At 40.6% G+C, this 22913-nt stretch overlaps 1 protein-coding gene across 21 annotated transcripts in view; it reads left to right on the top strand.

The window, feature by feature from the left end:
• Positions 1 to 17072: 17072 nt before the first annotated feature.
• Positions 17073 to 22913, top strand: part of chl1b (cell adhesion molecule L1-like b) — a 66459-nt gene continuing 60618 nt past the window's right edge. For 20 of the 21 annotated variants that reach the window (XR_010914442.1, XM_067504781.1, XM_067504778.1 and 17 more), the window contains exon 1: positions 17073 to 17225. The gene's annotated coding sequence lies outside the window, so the exon portion shown is untranslated. The remainder of the gene's footprint in view (positions 17226 to 22913) is intronic. The other variant, XM_067504776.1, reaches the window with a different exon arrangement.

The following is a 22913-nucleotide window of genomic DNA, read 5'->3' as shown; positions in this document are numbered from 1 at the left end:
GATTATGAAAGTCAAAACAAGGGATGTCTTGAGAGGGGAATGGGAAGTGAAAATTCCCCATAGACACAAAGTGCAAAGTGGCTTCTGTGCAAAAATTGTTCCTATAAGAATTTGAAATGAACATCGCAAATTAAATAGAGCAATATTGAGCAAGTTCTCAATAGCTGGCTATGAGCTCAAGCCTGCAGGCTGGTGGAGGATAATTAATGTCAAAACAGTGCAGTGGTACAAACAGAGTTCGGCTCTGCTCTCGGCCTGACATGGCTGCAACACACCAGCAGGCTTCAGAGCGTTTCCAGTGTTTCAGTGGAGACACATTCCAGCAGACTGCACTGCAACAAGGCGCCTCTGACTAGCCCTCTAATGAGGTTGGGGACTGTCAACAGCCTTCCCCGTTGCTTCTCCAGCCAGCCAGGGAGCTTGCTCCCTACCCACTGGTCCTGCTCCCTCTGGGCCTGCCACACACTTCACACTGGCTGCACCGATTAATCAAATAAGGATTTCTGCTGCTCACTTTTACGTTTCCTTTTTTTTTTTTTTTTTTTTTAGGATTGTTGCCCTTGAGAAGTAGTCTTGATGGCTGTAATAATTGGGATCTCCGCTGGCCTTGTTAGCAAGGCTAAAGTGGGGTGGCCCGTGCTGTAATTAAATATTTGCAGCAGCAGCAGTGTTTCTGCATGGGTAGATCATGGACACATGCTGTTACTGCATCAAAACAGTTACTTTTAAAAGGCTGACTGAGTCCTTTGTGACAGACCACACCCTGCAGCCTACAGCCTCTTAGGTGCGTGTATGCTTTGCACAGTACTGCATGAGCATTTTTATTATAGATGTTCTGAGATTCAAGGATCATTATATTCTAAATGAATGCACAAGGAATGGATTTAAATTCAATCATCTTTTTTTACGGCCTGTACAGTAAGTCATCTTTCAGCTGAGATTGATCCATTGAGGCTTCACTGTAGTGGAAAATGTGACCTGGGTGCACAAACAATTTAAGTAAATCATATAAAGCTTGATTCCAATACATGTCTACTTTTTTAAAAGCCACTTACTGTAATGAAAGGTTATACGGTAGCTTTTTTTAAAATTCTCGAGTCTTTCGAGGAAAGATGGCCACAAACTATAATCTAGGTGTGTTACACAATTAATAGTGGTGTTGCTGTGGTATTTTTTAAAATGTATATTGCACATTAATACATTTGCGTAATCCCCCCTCCCCCCACCAAACACACACACACACACACACACACACACACACACAGAGGTATGTAGCATTTTGTGTTTAATAGACACATTTGTTTTCATTTCTAATTACATTCCACAGTAAAGAAAATCCCAACACCAGGAAAAAAGTGAGGAGATGACTGTACATTCACCTTTGTCCAGCAGAGGGAAGCATGGACCTGCTAATATTTGGAGACTGTCATTAATTTTAATGACACTGTGAAAAAAATAAGCTTCTTGCTTAGTGTTTTTTTTGTGTGTGTGTGTGTGTGTGTGTTTTGTCTGTTTTTTGATTTTTTGGTCTTTACTTTAAAGGAAGATGTGTAATTCTTGTCAAAATGAGCAACAAAACAAAATGAACAAAAAGACCCGTAATCTTTCTATGAAAATATCCCCATTAGGGCTGGAATACCTCTCTGTGGCACTAATACCACACCAAACTGTATGTAGTTGATTTGTATAATTTCAGAAACTATTGAGAAATGGCCAGAATATTGGCAAAGAGGCAAAGTGAGGCCTCCAAACTACGTGTTCTACAACATTTTTTATAGTCTGCAAAATTATAAGCCAAGTGGCTGCAAATACTCATGTTGAAAACATACATACAACTCACATTTGTGCTTAAGTAGACTTTTTAATTCTTTATATCATAGCATTTCCACCTGTTTCCTGTCTCTGTGTGTGTAAGCTGCTGATGCTCTCTGATTCCTAAAAACTAAAAAGTGTGGAATTTTTACAAGAGAACACAACAGGTTTTTATTCCAGCCAATATGACTGTAACTCTGTGGTCATTAGAAGGCTTTATGGTTGAATAGGCCACCTATTACCTACCACTAAGCCACTAAGTGTATTATAACTGATACTGTACATGGGGTCATTGGGAGACATCTTGTCATTGTAGTAAATAGAACAGTAAGACTGGCGTAGTGTCGTATCAAACGGGCCAATGAGAGCAGATATAACAACCGAATCAAGTGTTTCTCCTGAAGATAACGAACAACTAAACTTGACAGCTCTGCTAGAAGTTCATGTAGTTGTGTAGCTATGTTTTGGCGAAACAGTTGAACAACTTGACTACAGAAGCAGTGAGAAGTGGGTTATGTTGTGTGACCTTACAGTTCCTCACTTGTTCTTTACATATTAAAATATTGTATTAGTGAGGAGACAATAAAATAGATGCCTTTGTGCCAAACGTTTGCATGTTCTGTACAGCATCTAATTACACATCAGTTGTGCTGATTGTTTCTGTGGATACCTTTAACACTTGGTAACTGCAAGGGGGTTATAAAGTGCGCTCTCACATATCATTAGTGCTCACCACTGCAGAACTAATGATTACATCTAATGGTTTAATGTGAAATAAATTGTTTTTCAAACTATTGAATAATTCATCAAACACACGCACACATGCAGAACAATATGGTAAAGAATAAGCATTTCCACTCAAAGTACAGCATCAATAATTCCTCAGGCAAGTTGAAGATGGTTTGCGAACAGTATCAGAGCTCTGGTCTGTTTTAGCCATTTTGACAACAGGGGGGTGAAAGAGCAACCCGGTCTCCGGTGCTGATACCGGGGTCAGTGTGTTCTTCATTTTGAAGAGTCACAGCTACAAATCGGGCAACAGTGCAAAGATCTGCAAAAATATTAGAAAAAGCCAAACAAAACAAATAATACAGTTCATATGTTGCGCATGTGATAATTCATTCATGTATTGTAATTCATGCACTACAAACACTATTATATTTTGGTGCTTCAACTCTAAGAGCTGTCTGTGTCCCAGTTGATGAACACGAATGCTTCAGTCTGCATCAGTCAAAGTGGTCAATATGTGCAAAGGCGTGAATTGCATGTTTGGTCTCCCCGCGCAGAGCGACGGATGCCAAATTGGGGGGCTGGTGGCAGATGGTGTAAGGGTGTGAGATTAGACTGGCATTGACACATGGCAGGAGGCTGAGCTGGTGTGAAGTTGGTGTGGGTGAGAGTGGAGTTCAGAGATCTTCTCCATGGGAATTAGCACTAGCGTTGAGGAGGAGTGGATTTACATACGTGTCCGTATTGCCAGCTCAGCTTCAGACAGTGTCTCTTCAGCTTTTTTTTTTGGAAGAATGTTAATTTTTTTTTTTCTTCAAAGGATCGAAACAGTCTCCACACAGTATTGTGTGCTTTTTATGCTACGTTTCTCCCTCTGGACTGAACTGTGCCAGAAGTTTATATATAACAGGATGAATTACTAAGCGATCACTGACCAGCCCTACTTTGCATATGGCTGTGCTGGGGAAAATAGACTTCTTTATGTTATTGCTTTCATAAAGCAGGATGATACTGCTGCTGGAGTTCATTATTAACAATCCCAGCCCATCAGATTTCTCATAAAGAAATATGATGTGTTTTATACATGCAGCAGCACATTGGAACAACTGTATTTTTAGTGAGGCAATTAAGGACAAGAACCTTGGTCAAGGGCATGAGTAGCAGTGGCTCTTTGGATTCATCTCCCCGGTGTTAAATCACCAGGCTATTGACCCCGTGTAATGTCTCCTGCTGACACAGTAGAAAGGGACTTTAATTATATATTCAAGAGGAAATGGTGGGGGAAATAATGGAATACCCCAGCGGCAAGGGGAGCCTAAAGTCAAGAGGGGGCTCGAAAAGCACATTGAACAGAAAAACATGAATTTTTTTTTGATTATGAGAATCCCCTCTTACCGCTCTATCGGCAGGTGTTTGATCGCTGTCATGCATTTGAACAGAGTTAAATGAGAATTCTGTATCAGAAGATGATGACGTGTTAGAATGGATCATAAAACCACCCCTTGGAATTAAATCCTACAGGTTTTCACGACTCCATATGTGCAGGAGGTCCGGCTTTAGGTGTGTAGTAACAAATCTGACCGCTGGAGGGCAACTATGCCAGGAAAGCTGAAATGGAAAAGGGTTTGCTGAAAAACTGCAATTCTTGATTCTACCAACAGAGAGAAGCAGCACACAACTTTTCCAAGTAGACACAAGCGTGGGAGGTAAAGAGAATGCATCCACAGATCCTTCATTATTCTAATGGAACTTAGACTATAATTCAATTTGTGCCAGTCAGTGACCACTGTAGAGACATCTGAGGTTATCTTTGCCGCACCATTCAACTTCAAATTCAAATTTGCACGACCTTTAAAGGATTAAGATAATGTGTGATAAAGGAGACTGCTGAACATTAAACCCTCAGCAAAGGACAGATTCTACTACTGATGCAAGGTCACATATTGGCACTAAATAATTAGCACAGGGCAAATGCATATCTACTACACATAAGTAATTAGAAAAAGCCTGTGCAACCTATCACCTACCATCACAGAGTGTCAACATACCAGAGGGTTATACTAAATTGGAAAAGCACATATATGGCAGGAAGAATTGGGAGTATAAAAAAACAACGACTTCACTTATATGGAGCCCCAAATATATCAATATCATCCGGAGAGAACACCCCCAATTGGAAACAATATAAAAAGTCGGTGATTAATCATTTTTGCTTTTCAGTCTTTTCGATTTCTTTTTTATTTGATTATACTGTCGACTGCCAGTTTTCCATATTAAGACCAGTGTAACCAATGTTAGCTCTTTGAATGTACAGGATCAAAGTCAATGTTAGCTGCTACACCCATCAGCCGCAACATTAATACCATTTAATATAAAACTGTTATATGTTTTTTACAAAAAATATTATAAACTAATATACACTGACGTATTGTATTGTACTGACGATTTAGTAATTCTTCAAATTATGGTTTATTTATAGATTTTACACAAACATACGCATTAGCCATTGTAATAATTCATTTCATAATTAGTTTACAATATGTGCGCTTCTTGAAAATAAAACTAGTTGTGACTGACAGAAACATGTAGGTCATCGAAACCCAATCAGTGACTAAAACATTCACATTCTTAATTAATGATTTAAAGCCAACGTGCTTTTATTGGAAAAATAGTTCAGCATCACAACGTAAGAAGTCAAACTGCTAAGTTTTGTAATCAATATTCATTATGTGTATTGAAGTGGGAAATAAGTAGACACAAACCCACTTAGAGGGTGGTATTCTGTATGGCGGGAAGAGGTTGGGTGAGGAGGGACTTCATCAGAGCTTCATCTAAACACAAAGAAGCGAGACAGAAACTCAATTACTGGGAAATGGAAGTCTCCCGTCATATGACAGTGGCTTTGTGTGGGGATGGTGCGCGACTCCGAGATGATACCATCAAAGTCCTCCTTTATTTTGCTTGATGAGGAAGAGATGCCACATCCCCAGAGCTGCCCGAGGGCATGCTGATGTCATCTGCCTGTCAGACGCAATCACAGGAAGTCTCGCTGCTGCCCGGGAGCCCGGACGTGAATGGATATGTGAATGGATTCTGCTGGTGGATTCATCAGGTCCCACAATAAAACTGGTCAAGGCAGTGATAATGGACAGAGAATGCATTAGCTTTTTTTTACTTGAGCTGATATTTGCCATGATATATGCTGTGCCGATGATAAACTCTGCTCCACCTTCGGTGAATCCATATAGCTTTTCATTAGAGTTGCCGAGATGCTGTTCGGAATTCACATTGCAATATCAGCCGTCGCTCTTTGGTGCATCTGGGGGTTGGTTCACTGGTTGTGTTGCTCTTGCTCATGCTCCGCCCTTGATCCTCAGAGACACAATAGAGCCTCACGACAGAAAAACAAGCAACTTCTTCACAGTATTTTTGGAGGCACATGCAAATGAAGCCAAGCTAAGTGTGTGTGTGTGTGTGTGTGTGTGTCTTTTGAAGACTTTGTTGCACAGACAGATTTATCAGCAGGGCCTTTGTGACCATCCCCAGCCTCCAGCACCTTTGGCTTCAGCACAGGGACTAGAGACAAACACATGTGGTCTATCCAGATTATACCTCATTTGAGATCTACAATAGCCGCATTAAAGCCTTTAAATGGAGCCTTGAGTCGTCAACCTTCACACTGGTGACAGGTCACAGATGCACGGATTGTTAACTGACCACTGCTCATTGAAGCAAACCACGGGATACGACATCCGTGAACACGTATAAACGCAAGACTGCCTGATAAAAATAAATCCCAACCTCAACCACTCACCACTGCCAGACGTCTAATGAGATGCAGCCAGATTGCTAATTGACTTCCTGAATTCCACGTAGCCTATATCTCCATGGCAACTAAACCAGCCATCCCTTCTCACACTCAATAAGTTTTTTTTTTAAGTCTCCATTCACTCTGTTCTCCTTTCTTCTCTGAATAATACATTGATGATTATGTCTCAACTCGGTTCTCATTTCAAACGGTTAATTGCTAATGTTATGAATGAAGTAATGAGGTTTAATCAATGCAACAGATGATTAAATCCATTATATCTTTTTGGAGTATTAATGACTGAGATGAACAAGGCAGGACAGTGAAAGCAAGAGATCGTGAGGTAATGCCATTCAAAGGGAGATTGTAGCAGAGGGAGAGGGAGGAGGAGCGGGGCTTGTCGGAGTGTCTGGCTCCCCGCTGACACCGACATGGCCCTCTCTGTTTTCTGTCAAAGTGACATCAACCAGTCCTTTGCCGGCCTCCTGATGGCACCTCTGTGAATCTTTTTGCCTCACTTACATGCTGACCCCCCCCCGCCCCAAATCCCCCGCCCCACCATATATCGTGTTAAGTATCTACATCAGACATGTAACAAGATCCAGAAGGTCTCGTCCTGCTAGAGGGAGACAGGAAATAAGCTTCACAGGAACATGCTGTAAATTGTCTGATAAGAAGTTGCAGACATTAGCTCCTCCAAACAAACTTCTGGTTTTGCTAAGCTGAGCTGTTTACATATTGCACACCTCATTTCCTCTCCTCATGTTGAATGCTGACATCTGTCCAAAGTTGGAATTTAAAAAATAAATTTTATATTTTATACAGACTGTCTCCGCCCCGATGTCGAGACCCAATTTAGGGTCAAAAGATAAGCAGCTGTGGGTTAACTGAGCTCCTTTCCCCTCAACTATCATTGGTGGATCAGCAAAAATATATAAGAAGAAAAAAATACTCAAAATGAGATCAGTGAGGAGGTTAAGAGAAGGTCATCATATGCTGATTTCTAGTCTATAGCATGAAGTTCCACATACACTGGCTACATTACCCATGATGCACTATTCTAGACCCCTTATCTTTCAAGCTCCAAATGTCCAATTTGTAAGACAGTTTGCTTTCTATTATGAATTTGTGCTGCCAAAGCCAACAATCTGGTCGGCTTCATCCAAATCTGCCTGAAGATGTATATATCCATTCACAGCCCAAATATATAATGTTTATACACACAATCATATATAAAGAGATACAGAGATGAAGTGTGTTGTGCTTAACCAGCTGCTTTTTAACCAGACCAGTGAATATCATATATTATTTGAAGTTTGTTTTGGTAAACAGGTGATGAACAATAGTTCAAACCATGCTAAATGGACACATGGAAGACACAGACATACATAGAAATCATAGAAATATTTCAAATTTTAATAATAAATTTTAAATTTGACGAAAATACATTTGTTTGATTGTAAGCAAAGCAAAGCAAATTCTTAAATGCGATAAGACATTTAGAAAGTCTACATTATTGTCAAAAGATGAAATGATACAATGCGGTGATGAAAATGTGTTCTATGTGTCCTCGTGTTTATAATGTCGGTGTGGGAGGATGATTTTCAATATGCTCATATGACAGGTTTCTCTACCTACTGCTGTCAAAGCAGTGTCATGGTTCAGAAAAGGTGGAGAAACACTCGTGCATTGTCTCTTAATTGCTAATATAGTCTTGCCACTGGCTGAAAATGTCACACATCCCACTTATAAATGTCACGACAATGCAGTGATCATTAGAAGGTGTATTGTTTTAAGTCTTAGGCTCCACAGAGAAACAAGCTGCTTTTAATTGATACCTGGGAAAATAGAAGATGCATTAATTTGTATTTATGTCAACACGATTTGCATTTTACATGTTGTGTTTTTTTCAGTCTTTGCAGATAATGACAGAGTGTGTGAATTTTCACTTCGACTAATCCACCATATATCAACACAAATGTGTGAATACTCCGAAGCAAATGTGAAGGATTATTTTCCTATTGATTTCCATTGTTTTTTTAATTAGTCCCAGGGCTTAAATCTTAAATTAGATGGAGTTCTGAATCTAAACTTATTGATTTTTTTTTTTTTTTTTTTTTGGGGGGGGTAGATTCCTTTAAAGCGACTCTTGCTGGTTATTACCAATTGCTCCTGCTCCCCTGTGGGCAGTGTTTGCCGTGTTACCAAACACGTGCTCGCCCCTATTGGATGGCTTCCGAAGACATTTAATTGAAACAGAAAAAATAACACCCCTGTTATCCCGTCGGGGCCAATTCCATTACCTTCTTATGCACCTCCCATGAGAGCAGCGTGCAGCCCCAAACCAAGTGTAACACTGCGAGCAGCATCATTCACACCTTCAAATCTCACTTTGGAATGATGATACAGCCTGCGGGGCTGGTCAGAGCAGTTTGTGTTTTCCTATGGTAACAAAGCCGCGGCAAAAGTATGACATCTTCCTTATCTGAAAGCCACTGATGTGGTTTACCCAAAGCATCCATTCACGCAATCATGAATGAATATATACAAACATTGTTGTGTATAAATGTGAACTCCCCCCCTGTGTTCCTGGAGATCTGATATGGTGATGCCTGTCGAGTTTTCTGCCCTGGTACAAGCGGAAAGGCAATTATTTGCATGACCACACAGTCATTGTGTTGCATCCAGCCACGGAGAAATTTAATTATCTAATGGTAAATTCTTCACTGGAGAAGAGTCTGGCCTATCTTCTTTCTTCCTGTAGTGGTTCATGTCTCTCACTCCACATCACAGTCAGCTGCATGTTCAAGCCTTTCAGTGCATGATGTGAAATTCCGACCGCAGACTCTTTCCACAATGGCTAAATTGTTTGATTGCATAGTGCACCGCTGTGAAGTGTCCAGCCCGGATTCGTCTTTGATTTTCAACAACAAAGGTTAATACATTTCATAATAGCTGTTGGGAGTGTGAATCCTGCACTGCAGCTGAATCATTCGTCTCATCCCGGTGGTCACAAAAAGTGAAGCTACAACGGACAGCCGAGCTCATGCACGCCGGTAGAAACCACACACACACACGTGCTCACATCTAATGATAACACTCCATCTTTATCCAGTGGCTCAACAGTTATATTGCTGTAGGAAGAGAGGGAAAGCTTATTCCCCATTTCCTCCTTTGTTAAATGATTGATGGTTGTTTGGCACTAGTCTCCCACCTCAGCTCAAATTTCATAGCTGCAATATTTGGATTGCTATGGAAACAGCTTTCATACAGTGAGCTCCCATCCACCCCACCCCACCTCCTGCCGTCATTCAGACAGCACAGTATCTCCCAGCCTTTACTGGGTGAGAGGATGCTCCTTGTTGCTCTCATAAAGACTAAGTGATTCCACAAAGGCATATGATGAAGCTCTACGAGCGGCGCCGTGCACAGTCTCTGGGGAGAGCGCCTACACACAGAGCAGCCTGCCACGGGAAAACGCCCTCTCGCAACCTGCTGCCGATATTAATTGCGAATGGAAGGCTACGACTGTGCCTCCAGCGCTTCCTGGGTGACTCTGGGAGGGGCCACAGGCAACCATAGGGAGGCTACAGATGTTGCTCCCGCATTCTCATAGTAGAAAGTGGGCGAGGCTCCTGCCTTATTCCAATTTCTTTACTGCAGGCACATTGATAAGAGCCGAGCCATTGGAAGTCTGTGATAAAGGCTTTTCTATAGTAAATCCCAGCTGCCCTCCTTAATCATACAACATGTGGAGATTCAGGGTTGACTACTATGATATATCCTTGCAGAGGCCTACAGCACACTGGCTGCAAGGTTGAAAATGAGACACTGCATCACGGTATGTGATCAAGCCCTTGACTTGAAAGTATATCAGTATTATTGGATGATTTGGGTCCATTACAACAACTACAGCAATGCTTTGACGGGGAATCACCAATAACACAAACAACCACAGAAAATTATGTGCTTTGAGCATTTCTTTTGAAACAACAGTTTTTTCTTTCAGCTTCTCTACAATGTGTATTGCCAGATATAGTCAGGGAGCACAGGCTCTCTGCTGTGGCTATAGTAGTCAGAAATCTGCGTTCTCACTGTAGTCATGCTTCCATCCACAACAGGGGCAAATTTTAAATAAATATCCAGTGAATCAGCAAAAGCGAACGAGGCTGAAACGCATTGATTACTGAAAAAAAAAAAAAAATCACCCAGCCAACAAACCAGCAGATGATGAACTAAAAGTGCGTCAGTTAATGATGAAAAATGATGCTGAAAATGAGATGAAAACAGTGCAGTTTAATGTGTGTTTGTGTATGAATTTAAGAAATGTTATTCTCCAGATTGATCTACTGTATACACTAATCTGATGCTTTTGTCTGCTGCCTTTCAGGGAGCTGGGAGATTCACATTGTCTGTCGTGACTCTTTTGCTAAGCCTGTTTGTGTTATGTTGCATCTTGTGTGTAGTGATTGACCAGCTTTTCCAAGGGACGTCTGTCACGTGCTAACTGAAAAATCACATCATTAAAACAGGTTTTCTGGAAATGCACCTGTGCAAAACTACTGAACCCATGGGCTGAGCCACGCTTTTCCACTCATTTTGTTAAGCTACATTTGAGGGTGATCTCAGCCTTCTCATTCACCTTAGCCATACCTAAATTGTCATTTAATAAACATTTGTCTATGAACCACAGTGTCACTGGTGCGACTCCTGATTTCTCCTGCCTTTGTGTCAAAGTGTCCTCGGGCAAGAGACTTAAACCCCAAGCGATGGCAACATTGCACGATGGACCAATGACATTAAAAATCCCGTCGGAAGTATCCCAGCAAACAACCAATGACACTATGAAAGTGAACACATAACACCAGTCGTTATTTAATAAGTAATTCTTTAAGCTATAAACATACACATCAACATGTGGGTATCATTATGCCTAAAAGACAAATTTTCACTTGCATAGTTCTGTGATGGAATGATAATTTTGTTCCTGCGTGGTCTTATCAGTGCAGCAGTACATTAGTATTTTGTGGACCTGCAGTCTTGGATGAACAACTTGCAGCTTGGAGCACAAACAGTTGATAACACAGTGTTTCAGGAGAAGATTTTCTCTCCAGTGGCTTCAGAGCTGCCAAGCGGCACTTTAATCCACCCTGACAACTTATTGTTTGTTTACATCTGTGCTGTGCGAGTTTAACCCTGCGCTAGGATGTTCTGTTTTCATCTTTATGGAAGAAAGCCAGGAATTTATTTTGTGTTTTGGGGTTTGCAGTTAGAACAGGGCACATTATCTAATGTCAGGATTTTTTTGCTTTGAGGATGTTCATGAATATTTCAAAGGCTGCGGTCTTGTGTAGCATTTACTGTTTATGTTCCTTCTTGCACTGTGAAAGTGCTTTAAGTGATGACTTAAAAATGGCCTGTTTGCCCCGTATTACACGTAATGAAACCACCAACTGAGCTACAAGAGGTGGGGGGAGGACTTGGTGATTCACATCAGTGGACCACCACAGTCTCACATGTTTCAATGCCCTTCCCTCTATTGTAATAAAAAACACATGCAGGCTGTTTAGTAGTGTAAGTGTGAAATTACACTGCAAATGCAATATGCTATATTGGATCATCACCATTGTATTTATTTGCAATAAATATCAACAACAAGGATAAAAGAATATAAACAAATGGTTGCAAATATGGATTAATGAACATGTTAAATCCCTTAAACTGGTCTTTGAATTTCCCTTTAGATAAACAAAACACTGTGCTTTTGGCAACACAATCCATCTTAATTTTTGATGAAAGCCTATGGGCTGACTGGTATAGAGCAGCAAACAGCACACAGCCTGCATATTTACTTCCAGCTCATTTATTCTCATTATGCAGTCCTGCAGACGTCAATGAGGGGATTTCTGCCTCACAGTGATATTCCATGATACAGAAGGAGAGCGAGGGATGGGGAAAGCACATCAGGAAAAAACAAGACGGAAGCAAGGCAATGGGGGGGTGCATTCATTCATGCTTTCCCCGTGAACTTTGACACATTTGACAGAGGTACCCTCTGTTTTCAGACCCCACTTTGACGGCACCAGCTCATTCTTTTCCCCTTGCTCAGTCTCCATTGGACATTTCACATTCAGTGTCACGTAATGAGGCCCTGCCTTGTCTGGCTGGGGAGGTGCCATGAATGTATACAGTATGCTGGGGTTTACTTCCCTGATTCATTATGGTTCTTATGGCCAATAACATGTCACCTGAGAAATGATGTCGTCTACATATCTATATATTATTTGCAAGAGAAAGAAAATAACTAAGAGAGAAACATTTTTTTATTTGTTATTTATAATACGCAATACTAAGTTGTCATCTAACCATAATATTCAGCATTTATACAAATTTGAAAATTGATTAAAAAATAAGGTTATAAATAAAAAAAAAAGAATTTCTAGTCAAACATGATACGTATTAAAAAATTTGAATAGGTTCATATTTTGCAAAGGAGCACATCTTCTTTATCCTGTAGGAGGTGGTTGATAAAACACAAAATACTCATTTGTTTCCCAGTGTCGGTCAACTTTAGTCAATATTTAGTCAATACTTTATTTTCTATGGACTAACCTCCTACTGTGCCTTCTGGCAGTGTATGAATCCTCTGTGCCATATGTATGAGCTGATACGAACAGATGATGTGCCACTAAATAGCTTAATGACATCCAAACTGGTTGACACTGTTTTTTTAATACCCACAGACACAAACATACAAATTTAGAGCATAATCACAGTGGCAGCCATGGTTCCTTTTTTTTTTTGTTCATGGTGATCTGGAGTTAGACCGCGGTAAATAAAAAAGCTAAACAAAAGGCCACCATGTGCTCTGTATGAGCATGTAATGCATTGTACATGATGAGCAAATGCTGCATCTTGTTAGATGATGCAGAGAAAAAAATTGAACCACATCCAACTTTTTCTCTGCAAAACAACTGTGTCATTTTGGTGAAGTGCCCTGTGGTGCTGCTCCTCACTGCAACAACCTGCTTCTCAATTCAAATGATTGATGATTGCTGTGCTTTGTTAGCCAGACTGAAACTCAAGGTGTGTTACTGTACCATGCTGAGAAGTTGGGTTACTTTTTTTGTGGCATTTTGGCTGTAAATGTCTTATTTATATAGGACCCAGTCACTCGTAATAAGAAGTTTATGAAAAAAAAAAATTCCAAAGCCCTTGTTAACATATTTAAAATACAGCAAATCAGCTTACACTTAATCCCAACATTTAACCTGGGCCTCTTGAAGGTCAGGTACAAACTTGGCTTTAAGCTTTTATAACAGATTTACCACGTTCAGATTGGGCAGTTCCTGTTTTGCAATGAAAAAGGGAAGCAGATGTCTCACCAAATCTAATTTTAATGGATAAGAGCACTCAGTGTAATACAAAGCACCTCACAAAGGTGTCTTGTTACATTTATTGCTCAGCCAAGGCATTGTGTAATCCATTCAGTGTGATTATGATACCCTAAATCAGGTTATTTGGATTGAAGTCAATCTGTCCACTTTCCTTTTCTGTGAAACACAGAGGTCTAAGTCTTTCCTCTGTGGTGCCAGTTGGATGAAGATGAATCTCCTGCAGACAAGAGAGGGAGATGACCTGGCTCAGAACTCTGTTTCCAGTGATTTCACTTCACTGTTTGAAATCTACGGCACTGCTGAAGCAGTAACTCGCAGGAGAGTTTTTTTGTACACTTTTATACACTTAATAAGGTATCAGTGTTAAAGGTAATACTAAGGATCAATTTTTTGTGGGAGTGTGGTGGGTAAAGGCATTTGGATCTTTTCGATTCCACAGTTTTAAATTTAGATTTACATTATTAAATAAATGGACTTAAAATGCAGTGTAGACAAAGCTCAGAAGTGGATTTGAAGATTTTTTTATTTTTTTTTTACAAAATAGTAGGCTGGAAACTAATCACAGACCACACAGAACATGTGTGACAGCTGTCTTCAGACACCGACATTCAGTCACAGTCATGAGAAGAAGGAGATGGGTGTGAGCAGGAAGAGGTAGAAGTTATCTGTGCACACCAGTAAAAACAAAAGATCTATTTTACGTTTATTCCACCATTAATGTGAACACAGAAAACTAAGTCGATTTGCATGTAGGTAAGCAAAGAGAAGGGAAAATGAAATTAACCTACTTTGTCAGAGATGACAGAAAGCAAGCTTTGAAAATTACAGGCTGTGGTAAAATGGCTTTCCCACCTTGTCATCTCCAGGTTGGAAAATCCACTCCGTTTCAGTCTGTGGGTCTGAGGTTATTGGATAAATTGATTTCTGGCCGACCTTTACTGCCCGCTCCTCTGATGCAAAGAGTTCTTAATGATCCTGGGCTGTCAGAGGTGTTGAAATCAAAGATCCCTACAGACACTATTAGTCTACAATACACAAGCTGCCATTATGATGAAAGGCATGAAACACTTCTGATATACAGCTGGTTGACACAACAGAATGAGCACCTGTTAATGGAATGCAATCCAGTACAACAGACATGCAGTGAATACTACAGCTACCTCATTAGGTCTTTAATTAAACCAAATATTTGAAACTGTATTATTTATTGTTTCAATCATTTCATCTACATTCTTTTTTATACTTTCAATAAAAAGGGGATTTGCATCCTGTAGCTCTAGACTAGGGAGTACATTTCTTTTGTCGTCCCTATATTAAAACATCTTACTTCCAGCTGAAAACTCCTCTTTGAACACTGATTTAGATCTGCTATATTTTATACTCCCCTAAAAAGTTAAAACTACTTTGTTAAAAACTGTTTGAATTATATATGCAATGTAGTATATAGAGGTCTATATTGACATTGGTGTCCAGTGATTTTCAGACCATGCATAGTAATTTAACATGTAGGTCTGTGACAGGAGGAGAACATGGTGCTTATATGGATTTAAATGAGTGGTGTTAGTATGGAATTCAAGCTGTGAGTACATTGCACGCTTTAATTGCAAAAACACTGAACAAGATCTTGCAAAGACTAATGGATTAAAGATTTCTGACCCCTACATGACCACTGGAGTGTTTTTCAGAATGATTGAAACAGCAGGAATAGATAGTGTTATGGACCTGTCGCCACAGCTTAAGCTATGTTAGGTTACTTGTCACTGGAGTCACAGAGAAAATGGTGCGGATAAAAAAAATCAATTCAATAAATGTTGATGTTTTCTAAATCTGTAAAGTCGCTTTAAAACACCCAAGCTCTGATGTTTTTTTCTGAATCCTCAGACTCCTTTTGCTGCCCTGACTCTGCTATTAAATCACCTGCTTGTTGGCAATGGATTACACAGAGCATGTCTAGGTATACAAGGGGTAAGACAGCTTATTTTTTTAACTGTACCATCTATATTACAAAAATAAAGTCAACATTACATTATTTTAATGGTAAATATAAGTATGCGTAATATAAATACATAACATACATAAGTCTTAACATACGTTTTACTGAAAGCCTGATACTGAGACCTGCTATTAGTGATGGATGCACCTAAGAAATAAGGTGAAAGTCAAAGCGGATCATAAAAATGCCACTGTGGTTATGATGTGTTATTTCTGTGACTGGAGTGTAAGTATCCCTGTATTGCACTGTCACTTAATCATCGTTGTTAATAGAAGACGTTGTTAGCTGACATTAGCCAGTTACATGTAACAAAGAGGGGTTTGCAGGTAGGCTAAAACTTATTTGTTACTGCAGGATTGCTGTAGAAAAACATTTTAAAAGGCAGCACCTCATACATGAACTGATGCCTTTCCTTTTGCTGAAGTTACAGTATCACGACGCAGTCATGAAAGTTTGTATTAAAGTTGTCATCACTCCTCACCAGAGCTCTGTAGCCTGATGAAATAAGGATTAAAGACCAATATTCCTCTAGTTAGAGCGAGATATATAAAATCTAATTTCTAAGTGTCTGTGTGTGCATTTATAATTTCCTTTACAAATGCCTTTTTGCGGACAACAAAAACAACAAAATCTTTGAAGAGTTTTAAGCCTCAAACAATAGGTGCTAAGAAGTCTGTGGGTTTTGTTTCTCTAAAAGATTAATTTAATCTGTGAACTCTCATAAGTTCATTCAAACCAATATTTAAAATGAAAAGACTGAAAAGTTGGAACGACTATTGTTTAAACTTTCTGATAATAAAAACTAGGATTCTTATGTTGAATAAGTATAGAGAGATATATAAAAACTAAATGTTTATTTTAATTTACTTGTTTATTTTAATTTACTTAAAAAAGGAGGTACATTACAAAAAAATCCCTGTGTGTGAAAATAACAAAAACAACAGCAAATTTGAACGTTTCCACATTTGATCAGCATCCTGACCAGGAGTCGCTTGGTGCTCCACGTCCCCTCCTCCGCCTCCTCCCAGTAAAAACCTGCTCTTTCTGAAGCTGAAGCTCGGGAATAATGCCGCTGTCACCGTCTGGGGGGCTGGGGAGCGCTTTAACCCGGTCACAACGTGGGGAAGTTGCGCACAGTTTTTCTGCGTTGCCATGGGGTTTTGTAAAACCTATTGACTGCGATAGGCTCCTTTCTTTTCTTCCATGAGTCTGTGTTTATGGAGGAGGAGGAAAGAACCGCTATTACTTTTTTCTTAAAGAGGCGGGTAGGGTGGGGGTGCAGGGGAAGGAGGGGGGGGGGGGGAAGTGATAGTAGCATCCCAGAGAGGAGGAGGAGGAGGAGGAGGAGAGGAGAGGAGAGGAGTGTACTCCGGTTCGGGTTGAGTGTGAGGCAAAGCGGCGGTAACAGTTCAACCTCCGTCTTTCTCCAGCGGCGGAGAAAATTCAAGTTTGTGAGCGGCTGCCACGACATGAGCTGCACCTGAAGGTGAGTTTACACCTTTTTTTTTTAAAAAAGAGGAAAACATAACGTCAGTGTTAAGATTCGTCTCAGCGTGGAAAGTGTTGGGAGTTGGCGCACTTGATACCTGTGTTGGCTAACGTTAGCTCTCAGTTGGCACCGGGATGTGAGCGGACACCTGGATGCTGCTCTCCTTGACAGGTGGTTGGAAATTAGAAATGTAAAATGAAAAAAAAAAAAAAAACAAAAACAAACAACAAAAGAGGTAAAACAGGGAAGTTTGGAACAGGGTGCGTGTAGGCTTCAGTGTTTCATGAGTGGAATAAGAAGTAGACTTACAGTTTAGTAATAAGCAGTGACGTGGAGATGGAGCAGAGGTGGGCTAACCTAACCTAGCTTACCCGTGTCTGCCCACCTGCAGAGGCAGGGGAGCAATCCCCCCACTTTTGTTAGCCGCAGAATGTATCATGACAGTTTCACATATGAACAGATGAATGCGTTAGGGTTTGAAAGCGTGAATCATGTCGCCGTGAGATTTACTCGCTCTTTCTTTACATTAACGTGAGTGCAGCCTGACGTGCAGCAATCCCGGACCGGAGACCACCACACGGTGCCGATCCGTCTTATTTACAACTACATTTCCCATCGCGCAGTAATGATCTCAGCCTGCTTCTCGTTTGCATGTGCCGCAGAACTGAATCACACTTTGTCGCCCAGTGTTGCCAGTAGTATCATCCTCGTTTCAGCATGTGATGTGACGTTGACAGGCGCAGGGATTGTTACAGTGTGTCTGTGTCAGTGCTGCTGGTTGATCTACAGTAATATTTTGTGTGCAGATTTTACTGTAGGAGAATTGCATGTGCCACTTCAGCAGATTTACTCTTGTGCCTTGGAAAGATAAATAGTATCACGTGGCACCGGAATCATCCTAAGAGTCTATAAAAGGTTGTTTTACTGTAAAGAGACTTTTCTTTTTTCCCCCCTGTCTCAGTTAACATCCCAGACAAAGTACTAACAGTGTATTTAGGAGGAAAGAAGCAGTTGTACTTCCACATCCTCCGTCTTTAAAACCTCTACACACTTACGCAAATTGCTCTTTCCCTTACACGCACTACTGTTGCACAAGTGTAAAGCATGCAAGACATAAGACATTAGAATGACTGATGAAGCATTATTGGCCGTGATTAAAATCACATTGCAGTGACATTTCAATCAGACCTTTGGTTTGGTTGGTAGCTACATAACAATAAAGCTGCAGCAGTTGATGGGGATGTGCTTGATACAGTTGTGCCTTGAAGTGTTTGTTGCATTTATAGATCGGCTTTATCTCACATGGTTCAAATGATTCCCTCACTGTGAATATTTAGGTATGCAAATTAATTACGGATCGCAGATTCAAATGTCGCTTTCGTCTCTGATGTTGTCGCGTAGCATCTCATTGCAGAGGATGCCTTTGAGAGAATCCCAAGAAACAGCAGCGTGTTTCATAGTTTTACTCATAATTTGAGATTGGTATTCCTTTTGATGCTTTCCTTTTATTGTTCACACCAGTCATCTTGTCCTATATTGTCTGTAACACAGATTGTGGCACATTTTCAAAAACTAAAGAATTATGGTTCTATTGTATTTGCTGCCACTTTCTATATTACATCTATTAGTAACAGTGGGGTTGCTCCTCTTGATACTACGGCTGCCTAATGTTGAACACGGAGACCTTCTGAAGGTCAAACTGCTATTAGTGAATTGAATCATCTCTAGCAGCTCTTGAGAAAAAAGCTGATACTATTTGTTGCCTATATTTTCTATTGGGTTTCCCCCATTTCTCTCAACAGGCCATAACAAAAGCATATAGGTTTCCCCATTGTCATACAAGAGTTATCATACATCAGGTAAGTTGCCCGAATTTAATATCCAGGCCAAAGACAAGAGCCTCTAATGGTACTTGTCATCACACGTGGTCCCTAGCCTCTCTGTATTCAGGGCAGTGGTGCTTTGTGTCCAGAAGTAGGTCGAATGCTTCTCACCAAACAATTTGAGCGAGAGCCAGTAATTGGACAAGCAAAAGTGTCGACCATCTCCCAGCCGCTTCATGTCAGCCAGCCCTCTCACCACTTAATATGCAGCTCCAACCTGACGCATTTCATGGACCTTTACATCCTTTTAATCATCCTAAATGCAAAATGCAGGAAACAGAAAACCCTTTGTAGCTGCAGACAGACTCATTCTTCATATGTTAGTGGCTGGCTACTAACAAGTAAAACATCCAGTTATGGTAGCTGTTGTGATGAGACTTCCGCCTACACATCAGTGAGGCTTTATGCCGTGTGGTACCTGGCTCTGTTTGCTGTGCACAGACTGTGCACACAGAGGAGTGAGGAAAATACCTGAGGTTACACCTTGCTGCATTGTTTGCATCTTTTATACAGCCTTCACACACTCATTCAGAGGCAGGAAGTGCATATGAAAGACAAAAGCTGACAGTGACTTTGTCTTTTCCTGTTCACACAGGTGTGTGTTTGCCTTGGAACAAACATGTTTTCACTGACTGTGTGTGTGTACCCACTGTATTGTCTGGGCAGAAGTAGAAAGGGAGCTTCACAGAGGGTGCTTTCTTTGCAGCCAGACACCTGGCCCTTGAGCCAGCAGGGTTCATCCTGAAATTTTCATCTTTCATTTAGACAGTTCAGTATCTGATACATACTGTCTGTGAATTTGTGCACTCTAAATTGTGTACCCGTGTCTTGTCTGTGCACAGACTACAGCTGATGCATCTCTTATCAGCATCAGCAACGCAATTTTAGGTTGTAATTCAGTCTGGAGTATCTGATGGCTATTAGAGATTAGAGAAAGTGGCCTGACATGAGTGAGCAGGAGTAAATTGTTGTATCAGACATAGAAGCTACTGTCTTATCACCCTGTCTACAACATGTTTCTGAATGAACAGGTTGTGGATTCAAAGCCTTAAATGTAACAATGATGGGGTTGCAGGTTGCAGTGCTACCTGGTGGTGCCGGGACGTTAAAGAGCGTGTCTCCAGACGTGGCTGTCAGAAACGGCAGGAAGGTGTGGAGCCTAGCAAGTAACCAGGCTCTAATTGAGGTTCAACTCAGGCTCCGTCACTACAAGCAATTACAGGGACGCTCCCTGTGCTGCAGGCAGAGTTGAGAGTGCTGCAGCGATGGTGTACCTGCGCCCTCCTCTTTCATGTTTGTCACCGATGACATCCGGCAAAGGCACATTCCAGCCGGTGTGTTCTGCTTACATGAAATATTCATTTCCTCTACTGATCTCCGGCAATGTGCATATTTATTTACCAGATTCTTTATGATACCTGTGAGGAATTCAGAAGAGAGACTTTTGGAAACGGTTTTCCCTGTGCTGCCTCTGATGGGGGAATGGAGGAGGGGTGCATGGATAAGGAATGATGAACAGGAACGATAAGGAATAAGGAATGATGAGTTGGGGTTTATTTCTTATTTAACAGGCTACTGCATCATTCTGGCCACTATGTGCACATGATCAATGACTTCTGGTGATGCACGGACAATTAATCAGTAAAGTGTATACTAAAGGACAAACCTGCTGAAGGGTCAGTGTTATCTCATGTGTTCAGTGCATTGTTTCCCAACAGGAGGGGATGGAGAGGCCAGTTGCCAGCACAGGCAACGAGCTTTACACGTCCCTGCCTGAAGGTGTAGCTTAGATTGTCATTGTCCTTTCTCTATGGTACTGAGTGTCACCGACAGACTATTTTACTCAGACGTATTGTTATTTGCTGCCGCTACAGTGCGTGTATGGAATTTTTCATGATGTCTTGTAAATACATGTTCTCATTCAGAAATGAAATGCAAATGCCTTGCTTCATTTTGTCCAAGTAACAACATTTCCACATATATTCCACTTGATGTGTTATTATCTTTACCTCCAGGCTGTTTGGGAATGTGTTTTTTATGCGTGTTTTCCACCCTCTGTTGGATTCAGTGCAAAGGCTGTCATATATACTGCTTTATTTTTATTTTTTTGCCCTCAAATGGCTTTAGAATTGTTTGTTTTAATGAATCAATTTTGATTACACTTAAATGAAACCCATAACCAATAACGGGAACAAATAAGGTTATGTTTTATGAGAGGGATTGTAATTCCACTGTGCATTGCTGTCAGCTTCAAACTCATTTTCCAATTGCATTGTCCCAATTCTTGAATGCCCGCTCAGATTTATAACGCCACCGCTGAATATCCTGAATATATCCTATATCCTAAATATCCTCTAAATTCAATGTTTATGTTAAAAAGCTTGGTGAAAAGGGCAACACAACCATAAGATTCACCAAGGAACGACGGACATGACAACTGTGCCTCAAAGAGTAAGAAGTTATTGCCCCAGAGTCTCTGTGATACAGGGATAATTTCCATTTCAATTGCAGGCTCAATTTGGGATAACTCATGCATACAGAGGTAAGAGGGAGAAAGAGCAAAAGAATAAAAGTGACAAATGTAGAGAATAGAACAGAGGAGTGGGGCATCACTGGCTTTGTGTCCTATGAAGGGTATTGTGTCTGACTGCATGGATAAGGTTACAAGAGGACCCTTGGGACATAGAAGTGAAGGGCATAGAGGATGAGGAAGGACACATATGACAGGCAGCGGACACAGAGGACATACTAGGGCAGAAGTGAAACACGCCTCATTCGACGATGCTGTGAAGCTGGCACTGTTTGCCAGTTAACTTAATGGAATTTCCCACACATCACATTGCTCGTATTGTCCGACGCAACACCTTGTTCAGCCACGCTACATAAGCTGGCACTGCAAATATTTAGCATTTTGACTAGCGTAATTACTCAGATGTTAATAGATTATAGTAAAATACTAATATCCAAAATACATAAACATGGAGATGTGCTGTCAAAACCTCCTGTGATCCAGACTCATGAGTGGCACAGCAAATATATTTACACAATTTTACTTTATTAGTGAGTTTTGCAACATTTATTTGAATTTCAAAGTCTAGCAGAGCACAGTAGAGCGGACACTAAAATCAACTATGACTTGTCTCTACTCATGATTGATCTCTGTCTGTCTGCAACCTAGATTAGCCTCTTTGTCTGTGCTCCATGACCGAAGTTTTCCAAAACCAATAAAAAAAAAAAAACACCAGGCAAATGCACTACCCCACCAGGTTATAGGTTTTTTCATTTCAAAATAAATGGTCAAAAAGAAATATTCCCCCAAATGCTTTGAGTCGTGCAGGAGCTTTGGTCAAATTATGCCAATTCAGTGCAGTTTGGAGAATTTTCTTTCCAAAACATCTTGACAACAAGTTTTGGGAAGAATAAACATGGTCACCCAGTGGGGCAGTGTGTGGGCTTGATGAGTTTTTGCCAAGGACTAACATTAACCCTGAGTAGGGATAATTCTTTGTTGGTTTTAGTGTCTGTATGGACATTGATATAATATGATTAATTTAGGAAATGACAAGAGTTCTTCCTTAGGCTGAATGCTAATATCTGCTGTCACTAAATATGCAACAAGCAGGAATAATGTTCACCATGTTCACTACTCTACTTGGTTTTTAACATGCTATTAATAAATTAAATGCACAGTTGGGGTGGATGGGTAGGACAGGTCATTTTGCAGGCATTTAGTCAACCAAAGATGATGCAAAAAAAGTCCAGGGCTTGCCAATGTGATCACAGTGTAGCCTTAGGAAAGTTG

This window comes from Channa argus, chromosome 5 (genome assembly GCF_033026475.1).
Source record: "Channa argus isolate prfri chromosome 5, Channa argus male v1.0, whole genome shotgun sequence".
Lineage (NCBI taxonomy): Eukaryota > Metazoa > Chordata > Actinopteri > Anabantiformes > Channidae > Channa > Channa argus.
Note: the sequence above shows the minus strand (reverse complement) of the source record. Positions and strands in the feature narration are given on the sequence as shown.